Source organism: Podarcis bocagei (assembly GCF_964188305.1).
Source record: "Podarcis bocagei genome assembly, chromosome: 2".
In the NCBI taxonomy this organism is placed as follows: Eukaryota; Metazoa; Chordata; class Lepidosauria; order Squamata; family Lacertidae; genus Podarcis; species Podarcis bocagei.
In genome coordinates, this window is record NC_138126.1 from 47271679 (window position 1) to 47297434 (window position 25756).

The 25756-nt window shown below is 42.4% G+C and overlaps 1 long non-coding RNA gene across 1 annotated transcript; it reads right to left on the reverse strand.

Moving 5' to 3' along the window:
- Positions 1-19255: 19255 nt before the first annotated feature.
- LOC308581702 lies at positions 19256-24286 on the reverse strand. The gene is made up of 2 exons (XR_014005192.1): positions 23506-24286; positions 19256-21387 (listed from the first exon to the last, which is right to left on the reverse strand). It is a non-coding gene; the product is annotated as an uncharacterized lncRNA (long non-coding RNA).
- Between the last annotated feature and the right edge of the window lie 1470 nt (positions 24287-25756).

A 25756-nucleotide genomic window follows, 5' to 3' on the forward strand; every position in this document is an offset into this window, starting at 1 on the left:
GGATTCAGGGAGACAGGGCTATCCAAAAGCAATTATCACATCTCTGAGAAAATAGGTGGGCTTTTTGTTTGTTTTTTAAGAGTCGACCTTAAACAAACACTACACACACCTCGGAGCTGCCAGGCTGAAGTAGGTTTAATGCCAGACATGGGATATTCTTTGATAGCATATTCAGTTTGCTGAAGGCCAGCAGAATAAAAGCCTGGCTGATAAACCTTGCCTTTCAAGTTGCTTTCTTGTCAGCCCCCTATTAATTCATTTGTTGTTGTTGTTTTAAAAAAATCCCTCCACCTCATTTGTTTGTTTTTTTGCTTTAATCTGAATGGCATGCAAACCGAAAACTTGCATAAAATCTCAAACAAGCAACACATCAATCAATAAAAAGACAAAAGGTGCGGGATTCATCTCTGTATTCGGGTGGGATTTGTCACACCCTGGCAATTTCAGGTCTTGCTTTATTGATAAAGTTATAGTGAATGGGAAAGTCTTGCTTTATTGATAACGTGTGAGACGACGCTTGCTTTGACGCAAATGAATCAGAACAAATGTTTAATAAACATTTGCGGACCTTTAAAAGGTGATGTCCAAAGTTAGTCGTGCTCAGAACAGACCCACTGAAATCAACTGACTTAAGTTACTTAAGTCTATTTGTTTCCGTTGGGTCTCCTCTGAGTTTGCCTCAATTGGATATCGCCCTAACAATTTCAACTTTAAAAATAAATAAATTAGGCCACATTAAATGTTTCCATCTTCCATATGTCTCAGGACATTTTGTTGCTTTAATACAACAGACTTACATAGTGATTCCTAACACCAGGTAATATAATATAAACAATATTACCACCAGGTACTAGGTAGCTAACACTTGAGGATATAAATCTTGGTGCTGCTACAGGGAAGGCCTTGCCTCAGATGATACCCTACTGCCATAGCACCATGACCTTCCAGAAACATGGCTGTCCCTTTCTCAGGTGAAGTGAGCCTGTCCAAAACTAACAGACATCCACACGATACATTTAAAGCACATGGCCTCCCGCAAAGAATCTTGGGAACTGTAGTTTTCCCCTCACAGAGCAACAGTTCCCCAGCCCGCTTAACAAATGACGGTTCCCAAGATTCTTTAGGGAAACACATATGGTGTGGATGTGACCAAGGTGTCACCTTAGTCAGGGTCAATGGTGGAGACATGGATGTGACACTGGAACAACCCATACTTGTATCTTTTCTGCGTATGTGGAGACGGATCATTCCCTTCTGCAGGGCTGAAACCCAGTGCTGAAACAGTTCCTCTTGGAAGTTCATCTCTCTCCCCCCCCCCCCATATTTTTAAACTTTACAAGCTGATCAGGAAGAAGTCGCGCCAGTTCAAAATATTAATGTCTGAATTCCACCTCGTAGGAGGGTTGCCAAGTCTCTTCAACAAACGCAAGAGACACAGGGCACTTTCGTTTTTGAGTGTTTGGGAAACTTTTCCTTTCCTTGGCTGAAAAATATGAGGGGCAAGGGAGAGAGAGAGAGAAGAAGAAGAGGAAGGAGGGGGGGAGATGCCGAGACCGCTGAGGCTGCCGCTTTCTTTCCTTGCTAGCAAATAAAGAGGACAGATTCTCCTTTTTCAGCCTATTCTGATTGCACAATGGGAGAAGAGGATCAGCGCCAAAATTACAAGTGTGAGCCCTTAATGCATCGGCTTGAACAATGGCCCTTGGAAGCGTCTGCCTTGTCAAAAGAAGCAGTACAGCTAGTTCTGGGCCATTCAGTGCTGTGGAAAGACGAAGAAAAAGTGCAGAGGGGGGAGAAGCAGCTCATTGTCCTGGTGAAATACTTCCCAGAATAAAAACACCCTCCTCCTCCTTCTCCTCCTTTCTTCAGCTTCCTAATGGGAAGCAAAATAACAAACCAGGCTGACAATTAAACAAGCACGCTGCTAACTGATCGGGGCTCAAGTGTAACAGATGTTGTTACGGTTGGTCCAGGCTGTGTTGATGGGGGGGGGGGAGTAGATTATTAGGGTTGGAGGGGAGATAAACTGAGCAGTGCGGTTGCAGCTACAAAGTTATTCTCCTCCTTCCTCCTCCTCTGGAATCCCTTTTACACTTCCCTCACCCCTACATTTTTGGGGGCCCTGAAGCTTGAACTGTCATTGGGGCTCCTTTGCAGTCAATAATAAGCTCTGGGTAACACTGTTCTCTTCTTCAGTGGGGTTGTTCCTCAACAGATCACCACGCCTTTACAACATCTGTGCTACTGACTCTCAAACTTGAAATATATACAAAAATAATAATAATCCATTTGAGTCATGCAACTCAGTTGGGTCTATCGGACCTAACATTTTTAATCAATGTGGAGTAAAGTCACTTCTGCGGCTACTTCTAAGATTAGGATCCCTGAAGCTTAAGCTTCATTGGTTTCATAGTAGATCCATCCCTGCTCACTCCCAGCCAGCCCCTCACTATCCATTTCTTTCAGTCTCTTTCTGCTGGTCTCCCCACTTCTTGCTTGTTTCATTCCAACATTGCAGATGGGATTTGCCCTTTTTAAAACAGTCAAAATACAGAGGAGATTTCAGAAAGGGAGGGAGGGAGGGAATATAAAGGAGGGGGAAAGTTGAAGGAGAAGCTGCCTGAACATGCATTTCAGATTTAAGGGTCTCTTTTTCATTTTATGGTTTTCATAAAAAATTCTATACTGCTTTGTGGTGGTGGCTGCTGTTGTTTTAAAACTCAATGCTGTTTTCTTTCTGGTTCCCTCCCCAACTTAGGCTGTGTACACACCATATACGTAGTCAAAGCACCCTTCCCCAAGAATCTTGGGAGCTATAGTTTGTTAAGGGTGCTGGGCACTGTAGTTCTGTGAGCAGTAAACTACACATTTCCTTCATTCTTTCCCCTGTGCTGAACAGGAATGCATCCTGATTTTGGCCACACTTAGGGTGCAGGCGGACATACTGTACATTCAAAGATGTTCCCTGGAGTCACAGTGCAATGAACACTTTCTGAGCTTTTTTAAAAAAAACAGTTGAGTGTTTGTGGAGGAATCAGATGTTGTCAGTCTGTGCTACCAGCCTATATCCACCCCTTTGCTCCCACCTTGGCCACCACCACTGTTTCCTCCTCCCACTGGGAAAGAAAGAGCCCCACAGGCAAGTGCCTGGGGTGACACTGGCAAGAGGGCAGATGAGAAACCAAGGTGAATGCTTTCTTCTTTGATTGCTCACCTGCCCTCCTACAGCTGCCGCCGCCACCATCTCCTCCTCCTCTTCCTCCATCCCATCTCCCCTGGGAGAACCTGCCATTCATTCACCCCCTTGCATGTTTGCTTTCTGGAAGGGGAAGTCTTCTCTGACCCTCACCCCAAGCAGGCCTCCTAGACAGAAGTCTGGACTATGAATTTACAGAGATCAGTGACTAAGAATGAAGGAGACAAATTAGTCACCGTGACTTAACTTACTCCACCCATTTCATCGGGAACTAAGGGCAACTAAAGAGGCAGCACCATCTTATAATAATAATAATAATTTATTATTTATACCCCGCCCATCTAGCTGGGTTTCCCCAGCCACTCTGGGCGGCTTCCAAAAGAATATTAAAATACTATGATACATCAAACATTAAAAGCTTCCCTAAACAGGGCTGCCTTGTCCATATCTGCTGAGAACTAAATCCCACCGGGTTCGATGAGGCTTATTCTCAGGTAAATGGGCATTATTTCAGGTGGGCAGCATCTGTGTTTCTCAATTTGTTGTTAAAGACAATGGGAAATAAACTACTGATAAAAATGAAATCAGGTCTCCTGGAAGAAGAAAATTAGCTCTGCTCTTGCAGGAAAAATAAACTCCAGGAAAACATGTTTTTTTAACAACAACAACAATAAAATGCTGTGTCTTCACAATAAAATGCTGGGTTGCTGTATAGCCTGTTTGAGTTTGTGATATAGATGTGCATGCAAATCCAGAGGATGCCACTGGAGGAATTTATATACCATACCGCCACCTCCATGTGCCTACTTGGACTGAGGCTTTTGTGGTTCAGATGCTGCTGAAGTGGGGAGGGCTCTGCTCCAGCCAAGACTCCTGAATCTGGCAGGGACTGAGCGAGTTGGCAGCCTTACACCTACCATTCATTTGCACTTCCGAAACAGTATCTGTAACTCAGCGCATTCTCATCTGAATTGCTTTTAAGTACCGTGGCAAGGAGATTAAAAGAACGGAGCAGGGAGCTACTTGACCCATCTTCCTTGCTTTTCCTATAAGAAAAGGGCCTTGCTAATTGAGCTACATGGGATTCCATCCCATCCTTTTGCAAGACACAGAGGCTACTGGACATTCCATGATCAGGCAGGCGTCTTTGGGGCAATGGTTCCCACCTCATTGGGAACCAAGCTCTAGCAGTGCTGCAGAATTAGGAGTTGCAGGAGCACTCTGTTGCATGATGCCCCCTGCCCTAAACTCACATTGCCTGTGGCAGACATGAATGTAGCCAATGGTCCATCCAGCTTCGCTGGTACTGAACATTCTCAAGAACAGTGCAAGGCAGTGCAAGAGTCATTCAAGCCTTTGTTGTGCGTTCCCAGTTTGCAGCATTGTGAGCCTAAGACAGCCCAACATTTGGATGCCTTCCTTGACAAACTTGGCTAAAGGCAAGGGATAGAGAAGGGTTTTCTTCTCTTCTTAAGAGGGGGAAGTACTTATATTAGTAAACATCCCTTGACAATACTTTCCACAAGTCAATTTCACCTTGCTTTTCACCTGTTGCAGCTGTTTACATTTGAGGAGATTTTTGAGCAGTACCAAAGTGGACCTTCCTGGCTTAGGACCTATCTGACAGGAATGGGCTTATGATATTGTATCTCAGATGAGCATTTTGAGTCCACTCAGTTATAAATGGCATCCCTTGTATCACTCCTTTGGTACTGTTTAAAGTTGCAACAATGATTCCCTAATGAATTAGATCAGGGATGAGGAACCTCCCCCACTCCCATTCACCAGCCCTACTTTACACCCTCCCCCAGTGTTTTTGCCTGGCTGGAATATGTTCTTGAACAGGGGTAGGCAAACTAAGGCCCCGGGGCCGGATGCAGCCCTATTGCCTTCTAAATCTGGCCCACAGATGGTCCAGGAATCAGCGTTTTCACATGAGTAGAATGTGTCCTTTTATTTAAAATGCATCTCTAGGTTATTTGTGGGGCCTGCCTTGTGTTTTTACATGAGTAGAGTGTGTGTTTTTATTTAATATGCATCTCTGGGTTATTTGTGGGGTGTTCATTCATTTCCCCCCAAAAAATATAGTCCGCCCCCCTCCACAAGGTCTGAGGGACAGTGGACTGGCCCCTGCTGAAAAGGTTTGCTGACCCCTGTCCTTGAACTTTTACAACGCCTCTTCTTTGCCTGTATGGAGGATAGAGCGGGTTCTGTGAGTGTGTCAGAATGAAGGTAAAATTTGCATTTGTTTCTTCACCCACTATTACCTCCAGTCCTGCCCACCACCTGAATGTGGCTCCCAGAAGGTCACTTGGAAGGCAATGTGGCCCTCAGCCTTAAATAAAGGTTCCCTTTTCCTGAGTTAGACTTTTGCTCCAGCCACACAAGAATCTGGCTGCTCTGGCTGTGCCTAGCAAGAGGGTTTTGGATCTGCTTTGCATGGCAGAGGAGCTAGTCTCTCTTAATTCTTTGTGCTTGAAGAATATTTGGCCAAAGAGACACCAATCCCTGCCAGGCTGAGACCCATGTAATATTAACACAAGCTGGAGAAGGTCTTTTAGTGCCTGACTGACATGGAAGAGACAGTCAGAGCTTAGAATTGCTCTCAGGCTTCCCTAGGGCTGGAGAGGAGGCCAGCTGGATTCTGGCCCTGAACTGAGCACAGCCAAGGTTTTTGTGTATCCAGCTTGACAGGGTGACTGTGCCAGGACCGTTGTTAAAGGCATAGTGTAGCTGGTACCTAAGCTAAGATGTTACTATTCTGGCTCCCGTTCTCCCTCTGTGGTTTGAGTCTCTCTCTTAAAGGCTGTGTTACAGATACAAAAGGAAGCTAACTCAGTCTGGAAACATCCCTAACAAAGAGATGCATTCTAGACTTTTAAGTCCAGAATCAAAATGAGGGACTGAATCAATGTTGCCACCTTTCTGTTGGCATGACTCCACTGCCTTTCATGGCTGCATGGCAGGCAGAAGCTCAACTGGTGCAGATTTTCCAGGAAGGAAGATGCAGCAATGGCAGGAAAGCAATACCTGGTGAAGTTAAAGGCATGGTGTAGCTGGTACCTAAGCTAAGATGTTACTATTCTGGCTCCCGTTCTCCCTCTGTGGTTTGAGTCTCTCTCTTAAAGGCTGTGTTACAGATGCAAAATGAAGCTAACTCAGTCTGGAAACATCCCTAACAAAGAGATGCATTCTAGACTTTTAAGTCCAGAATCAAAATGAGGGACTGAATCAATGTTGCCACCTTTCTGTTGGCATGACTCCACTGCCTTTCATGGCTGCATGGCAGGCAGAAGCTCAACTGGTGCAGATTTTCCAGGAAGGAAGATGCAGCAATGGCAGGAAAGCAATACCTGGTGAAGTTCTGTCCATCTCATACTTGTTAAAGGCGCAGGAAATCTTTCAGGAGATGTGGGGAGGGGACCACTAGCATAGCCTATTATATATATTTTTTAAAAAAACAAACAAACAGCAGCCAAAGCTTTCTCTTTAATATAGAGATGGAGGTAATATACTTAAAGAGCCACAATAGGTCATCAAACCTTTCTGCAATCAAGCTGTGCTTCCAGAGGGCCTGTTTAATGACAATTCATCCTGATTGGTTTGCAAGTTGGTTAGATGACCTGTGTTGAAGCAAGGGTTATCCCACATGTCCCAGTGCATTCTCCCACCATTTTTCATTTTGTAAAAAGTATGGTCTTTGGGGGGATTTGGTTGTGCAAGAGTTCCCAGTTAACAACCTGAATCTGCAAGTATGTGATTGAATATCATCCGAAAATAGAAACAGTCTAGAAGTGACCAAGGTGTGTTACAAAATTCACTGCAAGAAAGTAGCTGCTTAGTTTCAACAAAATGATCACGAAGGTCTATAAGGGATCAATGTGAAACATCGAGAGGGATGGCTCATTTGGTCACACCCAATGACTGGGCGTCCTTTGCATGACACCTTCATTTGCACATCCAATTGCTACTTGCCAGACTTTTTCTAATTTTATATGCTACATACAGTTATCAATATTGCCCTTATTCTCCCTTCTACTTTGTGCAGCCCAGTTACAGAGAGATGTGTGAAACAGAATTCAGGGTGATCATATTTGTGCCAAAGCAACTGAACCTTCTCAACTGCCTTCTCAGTAGTGGTGCCAGCCCTGTGGAATGCCCTCCCATCAGATGTCAAGGAAATAAGCAACTATCTTACTTTTAAAAGACATCTGAAGGCAGCCCTGTTTAGGGAAGTTGTTAATGTTTAATGCTGTATTGTGTTTTTAATATTTGGTTGGGAGCTGCCCAGAGTGGCTGGGGAAACCTAGCCAGATGGGTGGGGTAATCGTAATCATCATCATCATCATCATCATCATCATCTCCTTTGTGTCCTTTTCCGGACCTTCTGTTTATATCTTGGCAGTACAAAACTCAGGGTTGCTGATTATATGGCATCACTGTTTTTCACCAATTCCTGGGTTGCCTGTGGTTCATCCATTGTTTAGACCAGGTTCTAGAACTCTGGTGAAGCAAAGATACTTGCTTGCTAACATTCACCAAAAAACGTATGGGGTGTTTGTGATTTCTGTTTCCTTTTTGTAACGCTAAGAGGGCAACTGCCTTCCCCAACCTGGTGTCCTCCAGATATTCTTCACCTATTCACCTATCATTCCTGACCAATGATCATGATGGCCAGAACATCTGGAGGGCCCCAAGTTGGGGAAGGCTGGAGTCACAGATGGCAGCTGCCCCTGCCACAGCCTGCCACCTTGGGCTGCTTCCGAGTGGTACCTCTGGTTATGAACTTAATTCATTCCGGAGGTCCGTTCTCAAGCTGAAACCGTTCTTATCCTGAGGCGTGCTTTCACTAATGGGGCCTCTGATGCACGACTTTCGTTCTCATCCTGGGGCAAAGTTCGCAACCAGGAGCAGCTACTTCCGGGTTAGCAGAGCTTGTAACCTGAAGTGTTCATAACCAGAAGCATTCGTAACCAGAGGTACCACTGTATTCTTCATTGATGCAGTTCCTGAGGACCCTGTCAAAAGCCCCCACCAACTTTCATTATTATAATTTTGTGTGCGGGTGTGGGTGTCTGCACATATGTGTGTTATTGTATGGAATGTTTGGGAGGAAATATGACGGTAAATAATAAATAACAAACTAAATATTGATGTATGTAAATTTTATTTCTTAATTATATTTAGTAGTAGTATGGCTGTATTGCTTTTTGTAACATAAAATCATTCCATAAAAAATATTTTTTTTTTAAAAAAAAGCCCCCACCAACTTGTGCTAACTGCAACCTGATACAGTGGCAGATTTGCTTCCAGTCCTTCCTGAATTGTTTCTCAGGCAGGGATGCCAGGAGGACACAGCCCGTAGGGTCGCCTGCCTCTTTAAGAGCCCTGCAGCTGCAAAGGAAGATGCAGCTTGGCCTTCTCTTGTTTGAACCTGACCTGATCCTTAACCTTCTGCCCCATTTACTGTGGGGTGACTCTGTTACAGCAGGCAGGAAGGGAAGCTGGGCACTTGGAACTGAAGAGCATGAGGGACCTGGAGAAAAGTCACAGTTGTGGTGATGCCAAAGAGACAGGGGAATCCTGAAAGAGGTGGATTTGCCCTGCCAGACCTTAAACTTTATTATGAATCAGCTGCTTTTTGTTGGCTGAGAGAATGGCTGCTTCTTGAAAATACTGAAGTGTTGGATTTAGAAGGTTTCAACAATGTATTCGGATGGCATGCATATTTGTGGTATGATAAGGTAAAAGCACATAAAGCATTTAAAAACCATATTGTTAGAAAAGCATTGTTTAATGTTTGGATAAGATATAAGGATTTGTTAGGGGGAAAAACCCCAAGATGGTTGTCACCAATGGAAGAGAAGGCACAGAAAAAACTCAATATGGAGGCCAAATGGCCGAAATATTGGGAAATTCTGGAACAAGATGGAGAGAGAATAAAATTGCAGAGCTTTGAAAAATTGAAAAACAAAGTGCAAGATTGGCTCCATTACTATCAAATAATGGAGGCATACAAATTGGACAAAAAAGTTGGTTTCCAGGTGGAAAAATCAAAATTGGAAACAGAATTGTTAGATCCAAAAACTAAGAATTTGTCAAGAATGTATAACTTGCTGTTGAAATGGAACACTCAGGATGAAACGGTGAAATCAGCTATGATTAAATGGGCACAAGATGTTGGACATAACATAATGATGGCTGACTGGGAATGTTTATGGACCACAGGTATGAAATTTACGGCATGTAATGCCTTAAGAGAAAATTTAATGAAAATGATTTATAGGTGGTACATGACACCAGTTAAGCTTCAAAAAATCTACCATTTGCCCGATAATAAATGTTGGAAATGTAATGAGACTGAAGGTACATTCTTTCACCTTTGGTGGACGTGCCCAAGGATTAAGGCATTCTGGGAGATGATTTATAATGAAATGAAAAAGGTAATTAAATATACCTTCCTTAAGAAACCAGAGGCCTTTCTCTTGGGCATGGTCAGCCAATCGGTGTTAAAGAAGGATAGAACTTTTTTTATGTATGCAACAATAGCAGCAAGAATACTCATCGCGAAATATTGGAAGACACAAGATTTACCCACCAGGGAAGAATGGCAGATGAAGTTGATGGACTACATGGAATTGGTGGAAATGACTGGCAGAATCCGAGACCAGGGAGAAGAGTCGGTGGAAGAAGACTGGAAAAAGTTTAAAGACTATTTACAGAAATACTGTAAAATTAATGAATGTTAGAAAGAAGTTGGAATGAAGTTATATGGCTTTAGTAGAAATGTTATAAGGAATTAAGTATAAATAGATTATTAGAGCATTAAAGGGAAAAATAAGGTTAGAATGTGTTAAGACAATTATAGGATAGAAAACAGAGGAAGATGGAAAGGAATTGCTGAAACAATTAATAGAAGTGGAATACAAAAAGGGAGGTGTGAGGAGGTCGTGGAAATTAGTGAAAGAAAGATAAGATATTGAAATTGGACTGTGTTTTAAATGGTTTTTGTTTTGTTTTGTTAGTTGTATGTTAGTGTTTTGCAGTTTTCCCCCCTCTTTTTTTGTATTGTATTGTATTATTGTATGTTTTTTCTTTTTTGGTTTTTTGTAGTGTTGTGTTCAATTTGTTGGAAAACTAATAAATATTATTATAAAAAAAGAGACAGGGGAATCCTCTGGAAGGCAACTGGGAATGCTCTTCCAAATTTTACTGTTCATCTAAAATGTGTGCCCACCAAATGGCATTCAATGCAGTTAACTATAGAATATTAAGCAAAATGCAAAACAACCATCAAAGCACAAGTAGGTAGATGTTCCCTTCTTCTGATGTAGAAGTCCTTTTTGACAGTGTCCCCATCCCAAGTCCTGAAATTCTCTCTCCAAAGAGGCTTGCCTGGGGCCGCCTCTAATTTATTTTTCTTTTCTCCTAGACCTTTTAATCATTTGAAACATCTTCAAATTTTCCTTTACAACATCATCTCTTTCTGTCTTTATTACTCTCTTGGTGATTGTTTTCCTACTTGCAGAGTTGGGTTTTTTTGTTTTTTTTTTAGCATTGATATAATTCTGCAGGAGTTGAAGGTTTTTCGGCTGATAGTTCAGTTTTGCTTTATTGACTGGGTTGGCTATTTTAAACTAGTTTTATTGTATGTTACATAATAATAATAATTTGTATACTACCCTATACCCGTAGATCTTAGGGCAGTTCACAACATAAAATTACAATATAAAGTAAAGGTAAAGGGACCCCTGACCATTAGGTCCAGTCGTGAACGACTCTGGGGTTGCGGCGCTCATCTCCCTTTATTGGCTGAGGGAGCCGGCCTACAGCTTCCGGGTCATGTGGCCAACATGACTAAGCCGCTTCTGGCAAACCAGAGCAGCACACGGAAACGCCGTTTACCTTTCCGCCGTAGCAGTACCTATTTATCTACTTGCACTTTGACGTGCTTTCGAACTGCTAGGTTGGCAGGAACAGGGACCGAGCAATGAGAGCTCACCCTGTTGCAGGGATTCAAACTGCCGACCTTCTGATCGGCAAACCCTAACTTCAGCATAAGGTAACTAATAAAAGTAATTGATAAATATTAATAAATATAAATAAACAACAGCCAATTGAACAAACTGTGACATTTACAGTCAGCTTATGAGGCCAAAGTTCTGCCTAAATAAAAGTGTTTTTACCTGTTGTGAAAGGACTAGATGGATCTTCCTCAGAAAGGAGTCCCAAAACAGCCACTGAGAAGGCTCTCAAACTCCTCATCAAATGTGTTTCAGATGTTGGTTGGACAGACAGAAGGACCTCTTTCAAACCTTAAAATAATAAGTTGGAAGGAGACAGTCTTTCAGATTACTAGGTCCCATGTAGTTTTGGGGTTCTGCAAATCATAACCAGCACATTGAATTGTGCCTAGAAATGGACCAACAGCCAGTGAAGCTGTGGTAACATAGGAGCCTCTTTCCCCTCTTTTAGATGATCAGCTAAGGTTCTGCTCCAAGTACCTCCTCTGTTAGGCTGGTGACTACAAATGGCCACAATCTTTTCTATGATAGCTCTATGTTTATGGAAGAAGAGAGACTGACCAATTTTATTTTGTCTCTGAGATGAGGTTAGTATGTTTGCTGATTTAGTGCTAGCTTTATCAACGTCTTGTATTTTTCAGTCATATTTACTCTATGATAGTTTGAATGCCTTTTATATGTTACTTTTTTGTGAGCAGCCTTCACGACCTTTCTGACAGAAAAGCAAGATACAGAAAAAGCAGGAGACAGAAAAGTGGGGGACATAAAATTGCCACATCTATCCATTCACAGGTGACATTGACAAAGATGCTGAGAGATCTGCATTAATATAAAGTAATGTTTGAAATAACCCTTCTTTGAGGCATCTGCTGTAATTGAAACAAGGTTCGTGAAATGTAGTCATCCATGGAATAGAATTATCCTACTCTGCAAGCAGTAGGTGATATACTGTAGATACATTAGCAATAACCAATCGTTTCTATCCAAGAGCACATAGATAGCTGTTCTTTTTCCTGAAACAGGTCTACTCTTTTAGCACAGGCTCCCCGCCAGCTAAATTGAACAGAAATTATTTGAATTTGTTAACCTTGCAAAAATGACACAGAAAATTAGAAACCAAAAAAATACAAAGTTTATTAACGACTGGAGTAAATTTATGATATATATTGAAGGGAATTACAAAAACCTAAAAACTATAGCAGGTTTGATATAAATCTTACAATGTGCAAATCATTGACAAATACGAGCTGCAGGAAAAACAAACTATGTATATTAAGAAGCCTGAAAGCGGGTGGGATGGAGGTCGGTAGAGGGCAGAGGAATGATTGAAGTGCTTAAAACTATAAAGAAATAAATGCGAAGATAAATAACTATAATGGAAACGGATAAGACCATTTTGCTATGTGTAAACACTTGTAAATTACTTATTCTTTTCTTTTTTGTGATTGTTGATTTATTTTTCTCTTTTTGGTTATGTATATGAAACTTAATAAAAAGAATTTTTTAAAAAAAGAACAGAACATTGAATAGAAGAGAAGGATGTAGCATATAGTCTTAATGTATAAAACCACAGCATTCAAACAAATACAGCAGTGTAAGGTAAAACCTACTTAGCTTATTTCAAAGGTGGTGACCATCATTGCATTTTGGAATAGAACTAACCAGAATTATTATTATTATTATTATTATTATTATTATTATTATTATTATTATTATTATTATTATTTTCTTTCTTTCTTTCTTTCTTTCTTTCTTTCTTTCTTTCTTTCACGATCACTCATAGCCGAGTAAGATTGTCTTCCATAAACACGGTTTTAACAATGAGTTCGTAAGTGGACTGTGGAGGCCAATTCTGGATCCACACATCCTTCCACAGTGGTGACATTAGTCCCCAGGTGGGAGTTGATCACAGTGTGGATTTGCCAAGCGTGCCTTCCTCTTAGCACTTTTCTCCCTTGTGTTCTGAGTTCGAGTGTCTTCAAAGCCCATGACACCTTTGGTAAAGGCTGTTCTCCAATTAGAGGGCTCGCAGGCCAGTGTTTCCCAATTGTTGGTGTTTATACTACATTTTTTTAAAATTTGCCTTGAGAGGGTCTTTAAACCTCTTTGTTGACCACCAGCATTGCGCTTTCAATTTTTAAGTTCAAAATAGAGTACAGTAGTTACTTTGGAAGATGATAATCAGGCATCCACACAACATGACCAGTCCAACAAAGTTGATGTTGAAGAATCATTGTTGATTCTGTTGATCTTTGCTTCTTCCTGTACACTGGTATTAGTTCGCCTGTCTTCCCAAGTGATGTCTACATTTTTTCGGAGACAAAGTTGATGGAATCTTTCGAGGATTTATACCCGAAACTTCTGGCTGAGTTTCCCTAATCACTCTGGGTGGTTCCCAACAGAATATTAAAAACAATCCTTAAAAACTTCACTAAACAGAGCTGCCTTCAGATGTCTTCTAAAAGTCTGATCCTAAACCTCCACTGCCTTGCAGAAGAAGAAATGGCTAAGGAGTAAACCCTACTACAGAAATCCAGAGTGCAGTCCCTGAGACGGTTGGCTGGCACCTTAAATATCTCCCTCTGGCACCTCCTGAGTCCAAGCTGCTGCCAAATGCATTGTTCTGCTTTCCTCTGGACCACATCAGCAAAGCAAAGGGGGGGGGGTGTCTTGTACCCTGGGCAGCCCAGGACCTCCATACACGCTGCCCAGGCTTGTGCCTCAGGGAGGTCACTTTGGTTCTGCTAAAGCAGCAGTTTGGCGTCACCCCCAGAGGCACACTCCTTTGTCTCTCGAGACAGATGCATGTCAACAACCAACAACAAACCAGTTCATATTACAGACAGTAATTACACAGATTTTGCTAAGTAAGTTAGAACATTTATTAGGGGGTACTATTATTGTGATTTTAGGATTGCTTAAAAGAAAGAAATGTGGGGGATGCAACACCTTATTGCCTGCCACTGGGAAAGTGTATGCCTTACAGCATGGGTAGGCAAACTAAGGCCAGGGGGCCGGATCCAGCCCAATCGCCTTCTAAATCCAGATGGTCCAGGAATCAGCGTGTTTTTACATGAGTAGAATGTGTGCTTTTATTTAAAATGCATCTCTGGGTTATTTATGGGGCCTGTCTGGTGTTTTTACATGAGTAGAATATGTGCTTTTATTTAAAATGCATCTCTGGGTTATTTGTGGAGCCTAGGAATTCATTCATATTTCCCCCCCCAAAATATAGTCCGTTCCCCCACAAGTTCTGAGGGACAGTGGACCGGCCCCCTGCTGAAAAAATTTGCTGACCCCTGCCTTACAGTGCTGAAGCTACTAGTAAAACCAGAAGTAACTTTAGTGAAAAAGCATCCAAACAGAAAATGCCCCCTGAGGCCTACAGAATGAACGACGACTTCAGCTTATAAAATTGTTGCTTCTCTTGACTAAAGAAACATTGTCATAATGTTCACAATGATTGGTCTGCCATAAGCTTTGAAACACTGTGCTTTTCTGAGCAGGGCTTTGACCAGTATTTTTCTTGTGTTTTTATACAATTACTATCAGGGTTATTTAAAGCTCTCACTAATTGCAAGGCTGTAGCCAGGTTTTTTCTTTTAATGTAACCATGAAGCCTAAAGCAACTGCCATCACAATTACACTGCATAAACTCCCCCATTAAAAATGACACTGCACTGGCAATTTTTACAAAGAAGCCTTGGTCCAGTCAACCAGATCTGTGAAAATCTGTCTGACAACTGTTTACCCTTCCTGGCATCTTATTGACACCCAATACAATTATGAGATAGTTACACGAAAGCGAGTGGAAACCATTGAGTGCCTTATTGCCTCAATTACGCTTCAAATGCCATCAGTTTGTTCCTTGATTTGTCCACATACTATGCCATGCTGGGATGTGAAAGTTCAGATGATCTATACAATAAATGGGGGATGGGAATGTAAGAGAACAAAAGGGGGAATTTAGACATTTTGATACTGTTTACCATACAGGGGTCATTTTCATATCTAATGTTTGGAGAGTCATTATGGAAGACTGTGTGGAGCAGAGGCAGACTAGGCTTGGCAAAACCTGGGTTTGAATCCTCCCCCATCCAGTGCAGTTCCTTGGGTGACCTTGGGCAGTCACTTTATTTCTCACCTTAACCCACATCACAGGATTGTTGTGAGGCTAAAAATCTAATTAATAATAACATGCTATTGTGAACCAAGGAAGTTGTGATTCGTAGATAACGGTGTTCTCAATAAAACACTACAATCATGTTTCTCATTCTGGAGATACTAAATAAAGCAATATCTGATCATAATGTTGTAGTATGATTTCTGGGTTTCAAAATGGCCACCCAAAAGAAAATTATGAAACTTAGGCTGAGGGTCAAGTCAGGCTGAACATCTAGGTGCTGTGATTCTATTAATGGCACCATCTTATCTGGCTTTTATCTTTAGCATGTACTCTCATAGTACAGTACAGGCAACTCTCAACATATGCTGGGTTTACATTCTGGGGATAGTGCCTAAAGTCAAAATCTTGTATAGTCCAAACACACGGGGTACAATGGTGGGTGGAATTGCCGAAGTATTTTTCCCAAGCATCTGGCCCCTTTCATTTCATTTCATTTTTTAAATTGCCAAGCATGTAAAGCTGAATGTTCAGGAGTTAAATGTGCATGAGTTACAAATTACCTGTATAAAGCTTTGCCATTCTAACAAAACACAAACACACATCTAAAACATCCAGTCAGTGAAATTCCAAATGGGTTTAGGGAAAGTAGACAACCTGACTTCTCAGTTTGTCCCAGCTGTGATCTGAGAGATTAGGAAGGAGCTTTTGCTTTTGAATTATGATTCTAGGTGGTGAGCAATAGGAAGCCATTGTGATTCCCCATATTAGCATGATTATGATTGGATGTTGATATAATATTTCCAACTCACCTGATGACACCTGGAAGTCATCCTGTGAGCTCATACATATGGGAAAGTTGCCAGTGATGAAGAACCTCAGAGCAGGCTCCTGGATTACTGAAACTGACAGTATACATTCCTGTTCCTCTAAGCCAGTGGTTTTCAATCTCTTTTTTTGAGGACCCTTGGAAGCTTACCAGGCGTTCCTCAGTGAGAAGATTGGTAATGGACAAAAAGCTTCTCTAAGAGGTGGATTGTCCAACATATCAATCTTTCCCTGAAAACCATAGCCACAACAGAGTCCTGGATGGGTTTCCTGGGGCAGGGGTGGGAAGCAGCAGCTCAGTGGCAGAGAATATGCTCTGCATCCAGATGGTCCCACATGCAATCCATGACATCTCCAGGCAGGGCTGACTATGAACCCTGCTTGAAACTATGTAAAGGCTACTGCCAGTAGACAGTACTGAAGTACATTGTATATACGGTATTGTATATATACACCAGTGGTCTTATGCAGCTTCCTATGCTTCTGTGGGTGTTTGGAGAAGCGTTGTAGACCAGTGGTAGAACACCTGTTTTGCCCGCATAATTATTATTAGTAATAATTTGATTTATTCCTCATCAGTTGCCTGTAGGTGATGTAGAGCATATCAAAAGAATCCCACAGAACAAAATAACCGTACAACTGATAATCAGTAGAACACATGAGACAAGATTAATATCACAGGGAGCAAGGTAATAAAATGATCAAAACGGTCTACTTTTCTTTTCTTTTCTTTTTTAAGTGTTCCAAAAAGCTGTTGAAAAGATCCTGAGAGAAAGGCCTGCCAGGCAAGTTTCTTTGGGGAGACTATTCCCCACATGCGTGAGGGGAACCACTGAAAAGAGCCTCTTTTTCATCGCCACCATTTACACTTCCGAAGGCCCTGACTGAGAGAGGAGGGCTTCCAGTGCTGGTCTGACCCAGGTTGGCAGGGACAACTCACCTGGTGGGGTAGAGGGCCTTTCCTCCTCCCAGGGGGGAGGGGTTGTGAGCGGGAGCAGCTTCCCGCTGGGGCGGGGAGGCATACGTGGCTCCCTGCTCCTGATTGCTTCTGCTGCCGCGGCCAAGCCTTCCAGCTGACCAATAGGGCTGGCTGGTGGGCGGGGCTAGCTGCATTTAAACAGCCGCGGCAGCGCTCAGCTCCCAGTCTGTTCCTGCTTTCTTCGGATCTCCCGCCCGCCCGCCGTCTTAGGTCAGCTTCTTTTGCATATTGACCTTGCTATGGACTTCGGTTGGTTGCCTTGGTTGCCCAAGGGGCCTGGTAGGACTTTTTTATCCATTTGGCAAATTGGCACCAGCCTCTTGTTTTTTTCGCCTACCTCATAGCAATTTGTCACAACTTTCTGGTATTGGCGGTTAGGCAATGGAATATGTGTGCTGTGTTGGAGGATTGGGTATGGGCCATCATCTACCCATCCTCTTTTGGGTATTCCATTAAAGGAATCCGGCGGTCATGGGTCCTGTCCAATGCCCTGCTGGTGGCTAGGGCAATGGCACTTCCCCCGGTGAGGTCATGGGGGAGCTCCCAGTTGTATTTGCATCAACAAGCTCCTCCCATTGGTTGTTAACCCTGATATGACTCCCGGCTGTGCGGGGTGGAGTCTTGTATTGCTGTTTCATCCAACGCCTAAGCCAATGCTACTCACATGCTGTAACCAGTAAAAGTTGTGGCCTAATTTTGCCCATTAACCTAAAATAATGTGTCTTTGTGTCGTCTTATACTCCTATGTGGGTGGCGGGTCCTCAACTCACAACTGCAGTAATAGCCTCCCACCAGTACTGCAATGTACCAGGAAGGGAAGGGGCAAGGAAACTGAGGTTCAGGCTGCACAGATGCACCAACAGGAGCACCAGGTTAGCTCTGCTGGCACACCCAATCAGTCCCAACTTCAGCAGTGTCTGACCCCTCCAGGTACATGGCAGTGATGCTGCTTCCTGGATGATACCACTGCAGCTCTGCCCCACCAGGGGAATCTCTCTTGCAGGTTATGATGGGAAGAGACAATCCTTCAGGTACTAGGGCCCTAAGCCATGGTCTTTAGAGATTAAAAGCAGCACTTTGAATTGCTAGGAAACATATTGGCAGCCAATGCTCATGGGCAAGGACTGGTATGATGTGAACAGGGTCTTTTGTCCCTGTTGACAGCCTAGCTACTGTATCCTGAACAAACTGACATTTGGGGGCCCTTCTCAAAGGCCACCTCGCATAAATCACAGAGAACTTGAAGTAGATCTACCTTCTGCTACTCCTTTCCCTCTTGCGTACTTTGGGTTCGCAAGGAGCAACAATGAGGCCCAATAAGCAATGGTGCTGTCAGGGCAGGACTTTGGGGGAGATGTCCAGGCCCCATTTAGCAAAATGAACAGAAGTGCCCAAAAATGCTGCAGGGCTGGTATACCACTTTCTAAATTTTGTGAATTAATGGGATTCCTATCTAAAGACAGGGGCCCCGTAAAGCTATTAATTTCAGAGTCTAAAATTACCTAACAGCACTAGTGTCAATAGGCCAGACAGACCAAAACTCCCATGTAAGCTAATTTTACAGCCTTTGACATATCCCAAAATCCTTTGAAACTCACAGAGGTTCCTCCGCAGATAAATTGAAGTGGAAAGGGTTCTCTAAGGTGGTAAATTTGAAAAGCACAACTCTAACCATTTGGATGCATTGATCTGTGCTTGAGCAAAATTATTCTCTGTCGCGCCCTATTGTCCAGTTTTAACAAAGGCTAAGACGTTCCCTAAACACTCTGCAATGTGGGCAAGCAGTTACTTTCTGAAATGTAAATATGCATTAAGGAAACTCCTACAGGCTTGTGCTAGGGATTTTTTTTTTTTTTACTGCTTGCATTCTTTACATTTTTGTGTAAGTGCCAACAAAACTAATTTTTTTCTGTTTTCTTTAAGAGCAGCTTTGTAAATATAGCAATGGTATTGATGATAAGAACTCTTCAGGAGAAAAACTGGTGTGATTGATACTGAAAGAAGAGAAATTTCAGCTTCTTTTTCTAGGAAACAAAACTAATCCAAGGACTTAGAGCTTCAGCATATATTTAGTCTCTGTATATGTCACTTGAGAGTCTAGAGGCTTAAATGTTTATTTATTTTATTGAGAATGTAATGGAAAGATTCACAAACTCTTCTTTTTGCTATTGTACATAGAATGTCCATTCTGTGTCACCCAAAATGAGGAAACACATCACCAAAAAAGAGAACAAAGATGACAAAAAATGCATCAAATTTGCATATGCTAATTTATAGGTACTGATGCACATTTAGAAACAATTTGTATAATTTAAACATAAATACAATACATCTTGCCATATTGGGGAAGACCATAACCAGATGAGCTATGTGCTGCTTAAGTGTTAACTGTTGATGGGAAAATTCAAGGTGCTTTGTTTCCCTTCTTATGGTTTAAACCAGACTTGAACTGAAAAGCTCTTTATACCAGACTTGGAACAGATAGCCCTTTATATGTCCATGCTCTAGTGACCTCCCATCTGGACTACTACAATGCACTCTACTTGGGGCTGCACTTGAAGGCAGCCCAGAAGTTGCAGTTAGGTCAAATTGAGGCTGCTAGGTTGGTGGGTGGGACAGTCTGATGGGTCAATGCATCACAGGTCCTGAAAATGTTACACTGGCTGCAGTGAGCTACTGGGCTCAATTCAAGTTGTTATTACTAGCATACAGAGCTCTAAATGGCTTGGAATCCAAGTACCCAAAAGAGCCCTTCCCACAGTATCAACCACCTCAGTCCCTACGATCAGAAGGAGAGGCCCTGTTGATAGAGCTGCGGCTGCTGGGTGCTGCCTGGTTGGTGCTGATCCAGAGCGGGGTCTTCTTGGTGGTAGTTCCCTGCTTGTGGAATGCCCTTCCTGTCTTAGGTGCCATCTCTCTGGAAGCCTGGGGGCCCAAGCACCCACAAAATTCCCCATGAAGAGGCCAGACACCCACAAATTTTGGTGCCAGGGCTATGCATACTGCATGGCACCCACAGTCCCTGGCACCCACGGTGGCGGGGCCAAGTTGGCACTCCTGCTTCCTAGTGAGGTGCAGCTATCTTCCTCATTATTAACATTCAGGTGGAATTTCAAAACATTCTTGCTTCAGCTTTATCTAGGCATTTGATGGCTGAAAGATACTATTCCTGGCAACCTTGAAATTATTAGCTATGAAGATATGTAGCTGTTTATAAATAGTTTTGGATGTTTTAAATATTTTAATTTTTAGTCTTAAAATTGTATTGTCTTGCCATTTTGTTGTTTGCCATCCTGGGCAACTCTGGAAGGTGCCACAAGAATGTTATAGAACAGAGCACAAGAGGTGGGGGGGGGTGGCACACCGAATTTTAGCACTGCACAGGGCACCACTGAAATTTGCCCCAAATCTTCCGCTGACATGGATTATCCCCACATTTAATTGTATGCACAGAGTTCTTGATAGATCTCAACTCTGTGATCATCATAGAAAATAGTATATTTAGCCTATAGGGAAACCACCAGACCAAACCAGTGAGGAAACATTACTTTCTGGATTGTTCCATACACCCAGGCAGTAAAAGGAGTTCGGATGAGGCTGGTTTAACAATTCTGAACACACAAAATGATTCTGAGAAATAAAGCTTAAGGACAGAATCTCCTCTAAATCTTTTCGGAATCCCAAATCCTATTTAAATGAATCCCAGTCAGAAACAGAACAGTCCTTGCCGTTCATCTTCTCCTATTGCAGTGGGAAGGCCCAAGGCCTTGCACTGGTTTTTCAAATGAAATATCACTGAAGGACCTTGCCCAGCAGAAGGTCTTTATCTGGCTTCACAACAACTGGCATCTTTGTGTCAATGGGAATGACTTGGCTGTTGATGCCACTTGGCAGGGAGGGTAAGAGTAGTAAAACAGCACATTCTGCTACAGAAAAAGACTAATGCTCAGCTTTGTCTCTTTTTCCTCTCACCCCCCCCCCCTTTATATTTTGCTCCTCTGATGGGAGTAATTTGACTTCTGGCAGTTTGAAGAGACCCACTGCGAGTCATTACTTACACTTGACTTCTTTGATTTGCTTATCACCCTCAGTCGAAGCTCCCTTCTTCTACTCCTGACACAGGATTGATGCCAAATTTGGAACGGAGGAGCCAGCTGTTCTGAAGAGTGACAGGCCAGTGAGATTTGCAAGCATTCAGATATACGGTAGAGGATTTTACACTGGCCCTCTCAAGAGACTAAAGTGAAAGAAGAAGATCACAACTTTTAGTTAGACATCAGAATGGGACATTCCCTCCTCTGCCCCCCTAAAAACCTCTCTCTAAGAACAAATAGTCACTAGTTTGAACAGTGGCGTAGCGTGGGTTGTCAGCACCCGGAGCAAGGCAAGTAATCTGTGCCCCCTAACCCGTGGATTTGCGCCCCCTAACCCTAACCCCCAGATGTTGCGCCCAGTGCGGCCGGCCCCCCCTGCACCCCCCACGCTACGCCACTGAGTTTGAAGTCAGTGGGGCAAGGACTGTAACATTAAGCATGCTTAGCTTGAAAATAACTCCCACTGAAATCAATAGAACTTACTTTCAACTAAACATAATCAATAGTTTTACTTTTTTAAATCCAAGACACCTGCACACACACATGAACACACCTGGTTCTTGGGAACTGTAGTTTACCCCTCACAGAGGTGCAATCCACAGCGCCCTTAACAAACTAGAGGTCCTATAAATTTTTTTGTGGGGCAATGTGCTTTAAAGGCACTTAAAATGTATGTTATGTATGCAGCCCAAGTCTGGCGATTACTGCATTAGCAGCTCAGTCATATATGTATGTTTATCCAGAGACTAAAGTTCAATGAACTTACTCCCAGGGAAGTATTGTTAAGCTTTCAGTCCTCAGATATATGAGGGCTTCTATTCTGGTTCTTTTGATAACTGTAGATGTACCAAGAAATCTTGAAGATTGAGAAGAAGTAGAATAAAGGGCATAGATAGATTTGACATGTTAGCATAGATTTTAGACACTAGTATGAACTAAAGTTTTCTGTAACGTCAGTCCCAATTTTTGCACCAGTTAAATAGATGATTCTTTTCCATTTTACAGATCATTTCCCAAAAAAAATCCATCATACCGGGATTTAGTTACTAAATTTTAGTCTTTGAAAACTATAATTAAATAATGGGACTCAACCAAGTTCAGTGGGGGTACCCCCTGTCCATGATGTCTGAACGTGTGTGTATCCCATCAGGTCTGCCCTCTGCAGTCCCAAGATGTTTTGCACAAATGACTTTATTTTTGTTGTAAGAAAATATGTTTTACTAGGCAGCTTTATGAGGTCTGACAAAATGCCTCATAAATAACCCAGCAGGAAATATGGGGTAAATAAAATCTTTACAACTTGATCATAAACCTTAGGAGTCTTTGGTTTCTTTACAAATGGAACAGGCAGGGTATTTCATTAAGGGAAAGGACATGCTCCTTAAAGCTCAAGAATTACAGATGCAATGCCTTTTTAACCTGCAATTCAGTCAAACAGGTTTGGTGGCAGTGGAAAATCTAAAAGGCCTGTACGGGCATCAAGGGTCATGCCCTGCACAAGTCTCCAAGTATTCAAGATCGGTGGCACGCAAGAGTGGACACATAATCACTTATCTGCTCAGTCCTGAAAATGGATTGTAAGTTTCCAGGATCAGATGGTGGGATATGCTGTGAAATGCTTTTTCTGCATGTGCATGTTAGCAGCAGATTACAGAAGTGGATATATTACAGAGGTACCCATAAACCATTACCAGCCACACATGTAATATGCAAAAGCCAAGACAAAACAGTTATATTCTATTGCTTGTAGATTTGCTTAATACATTTAAAGCTGATGTAAGACAATTGAATTGATTTTGTCACTATCTACCTATCAGGGACACGGGTGGCTTGGGTTAAACCACAGAACCTAGGGCTTGCCGATCAGAGCTCCCATTGCTTGGTCCCTGCTCCTGCCAACCTAGCAGTTCAGAAGCATGCCAATGTGCAAGTAGATAAATAGGTAGGTACTGCTCCAGCAGGAAGGTAACGGTGTTTCCGTGCGCTGCTCTGGTTTGCCAGAAGCGGCTTAGTGATGCTGGCCACATGACCCGGAAGCTGTACGCCGGCTCCCTCAGCCAATAAAGCGAGATGAGCGCCACAACCCCTAATGGTCAGGGATCCCCCTTTATCTTTACCTTACCTATTAAGATTTTTTAATATCTTGCCTAGCCACTACTATACAATGCACAAGGCAGCCCACAAATAAGAAAAGAAATAAATTTAATCCAACACAAAAGGTTTTTTTTTAAAAAAATCTATTATTAATTTTACACACATACCCTGCACAGCTTTCCACTGAGATGCTAAATGCAGCCTCCATGATTCTTTCTCATTTTCCAACATTACCATCGCAACATTCTTGTGAAGTAGGTTAGACTACAAAGGGAGTGACTGGCCCAAGAGTCACGTAGGCTGCAACACACGTTATTTACCCCAAATCACTTCTTTTCTCTTAATGACAAAAAAAAATTTTATATGGCATTGTGAATTACCTTCTTCACTTTCTCCAAGCTGCGACAATTTCATTTTGCCTGTGGTATTTTTCTGTTTTCTAACTCTGTTCTTTTGAAACCCTCATAAAAATGACCTGGGAAGCAGCAGAAGAAGCCACAAGCACCTAGAAGTGGAGAAAGGGTGGGTAGATATGCAAAACCAGAATGGAGATATTGCCTGGGGAAAAAGACGGTTAGGCTTTAGGGGGATTGGGAGAGAAATTGATAAAAGAGTCGATTCAACACTGGGGGGTGGAGGAGAGAGAGAGAGAGAGCTGTTGAAGCAGTAGCAGAAGTTGGTGTTAAGAACAGGGAAACTGCTAAGAGGCACTGCACAGCCAGAAATATTTGAAAAGGTGTATCAGACAGTGATTGTTGTCTCTCAGGTGCTCAAACAGAATCACAGTCAGGACACTGGAGAATGGGAAAAGGCATGTGACCACACTCCAGCTTCACAATTTGTGTCTACAACACAAACACTTTTCTTAAAACAATTTTTATTCTCCATTTCTTCTCTTTTCTCTCTCTCCCGCCACACTGCCCCAACTGTCACTTTTCCAGCATGCTGATTCCCTTGGCAACAGTTGCCGAGGCCACCCAGAATGGTCTCACCCCCAGCTAGTTGCAGTTTTACTTATCCTTTGTTTTCCTCAGGCAACTTGCCTTATGAACTGTATTAAAACCAAAATAGAAATATGAAAAAAAAAAATCTCATCATGAAACTACACACACACATGATCATCATCTGCCACAGCGTGAAGTTTCAAGTAAAATAGTATTGTGTGTTTCTTCCATTATTTGTTTATTATTACATTTATAGCTCTCGTTTCCTCCAAGCAGGTCTGTGTGGTATGCGTAGTTCTCCGCCTCTTCATTATCCCCACAACAACCCTATGAGGTAGGTCAGGCTGAGAAAAATGCAACAGATCTAGATGGCATGTGTACTGAGTAGAAAATGCAAGAACTCGGTCTCCATTGGCTCTAGAATAAAGTGTCATGTGTAGGCAGCCAAAACGGCTTTGGGAAATGGTGCACAGGGAGAGAGTTAAGCACCAACATACCTTTCCACTTCTCTGTTCAAACTTACTTCGTTTCTTTGAAACCATTTATATCCTGCTCTCCCTCCCTAAGACAAACAGCGGCATACAGTTACAGTAAACATAACATTAAAAAACCCCAGTAAAACTCACAGCAACCCAAATAACTCAAAAGCCTGGTCAGAATTAAAAGTTTTTTACTTTCTTCACAAGCAGTGAAAACTTCAAAATCCACAGATGGGTAATACCTTTATCAGGATCAACCAAAATGTCACAAAAATGTAGCAAGCTTGCAGGCAATATGCTGCACAAAGCAGGGGTGAGAGGCATGAAGAAAAAAGTACAAATACTGGGCTGCTTGTTGACTTGTGTCCCATCTGCGTTATACATTTAAGGCAGGGTCATATCACTTTGAACAGCCATGGCTCCCCACTCCGAGGAATCCTGGGAGCTGTAGTATGTTAAGGGTGCTGAGAGTTGTTAGGAGATCCCCTATTCCCCTCACAGAGCTACAATCCTCATAGTATTTTTGCAGTCAATCTCTCTTCCCAGGGAACTTTGAATCCATGGTGATTTAAAGTGGTATGATCCTGCTTAAAATGTATAGTGCAGATGGAGCCTCAGTTCCAAGATGGCAATTCAGTGAAGCAACTGTCTAGATCTCCTGAGGGAGGGAATTCCAGAGGAGGGAGGCTGCCACAGAAAAATCACATGTTGACACCTTATAAATAACTGAAGGGACAGCAAGAAGGGCCTCTGTGGAAGATCTCAAGTGTCAGGATTATAAGGAACAATCAGATAATCAGATAACCCGTTCCCAAGTCATGTAGGGCTTCATAAGTCGTAAACAGCACTTTGAATTGTGCTTAGTAACTTATAGGCAGCCAATGCAGTTGGTACAAAACTGTTGGTTTCTCACACCTGTGAGAAACCTAAAGCATCCTGAAGCTGATCATCACAAAAATAGAAACAAATCATTTGGGGTATCACTACACATATTT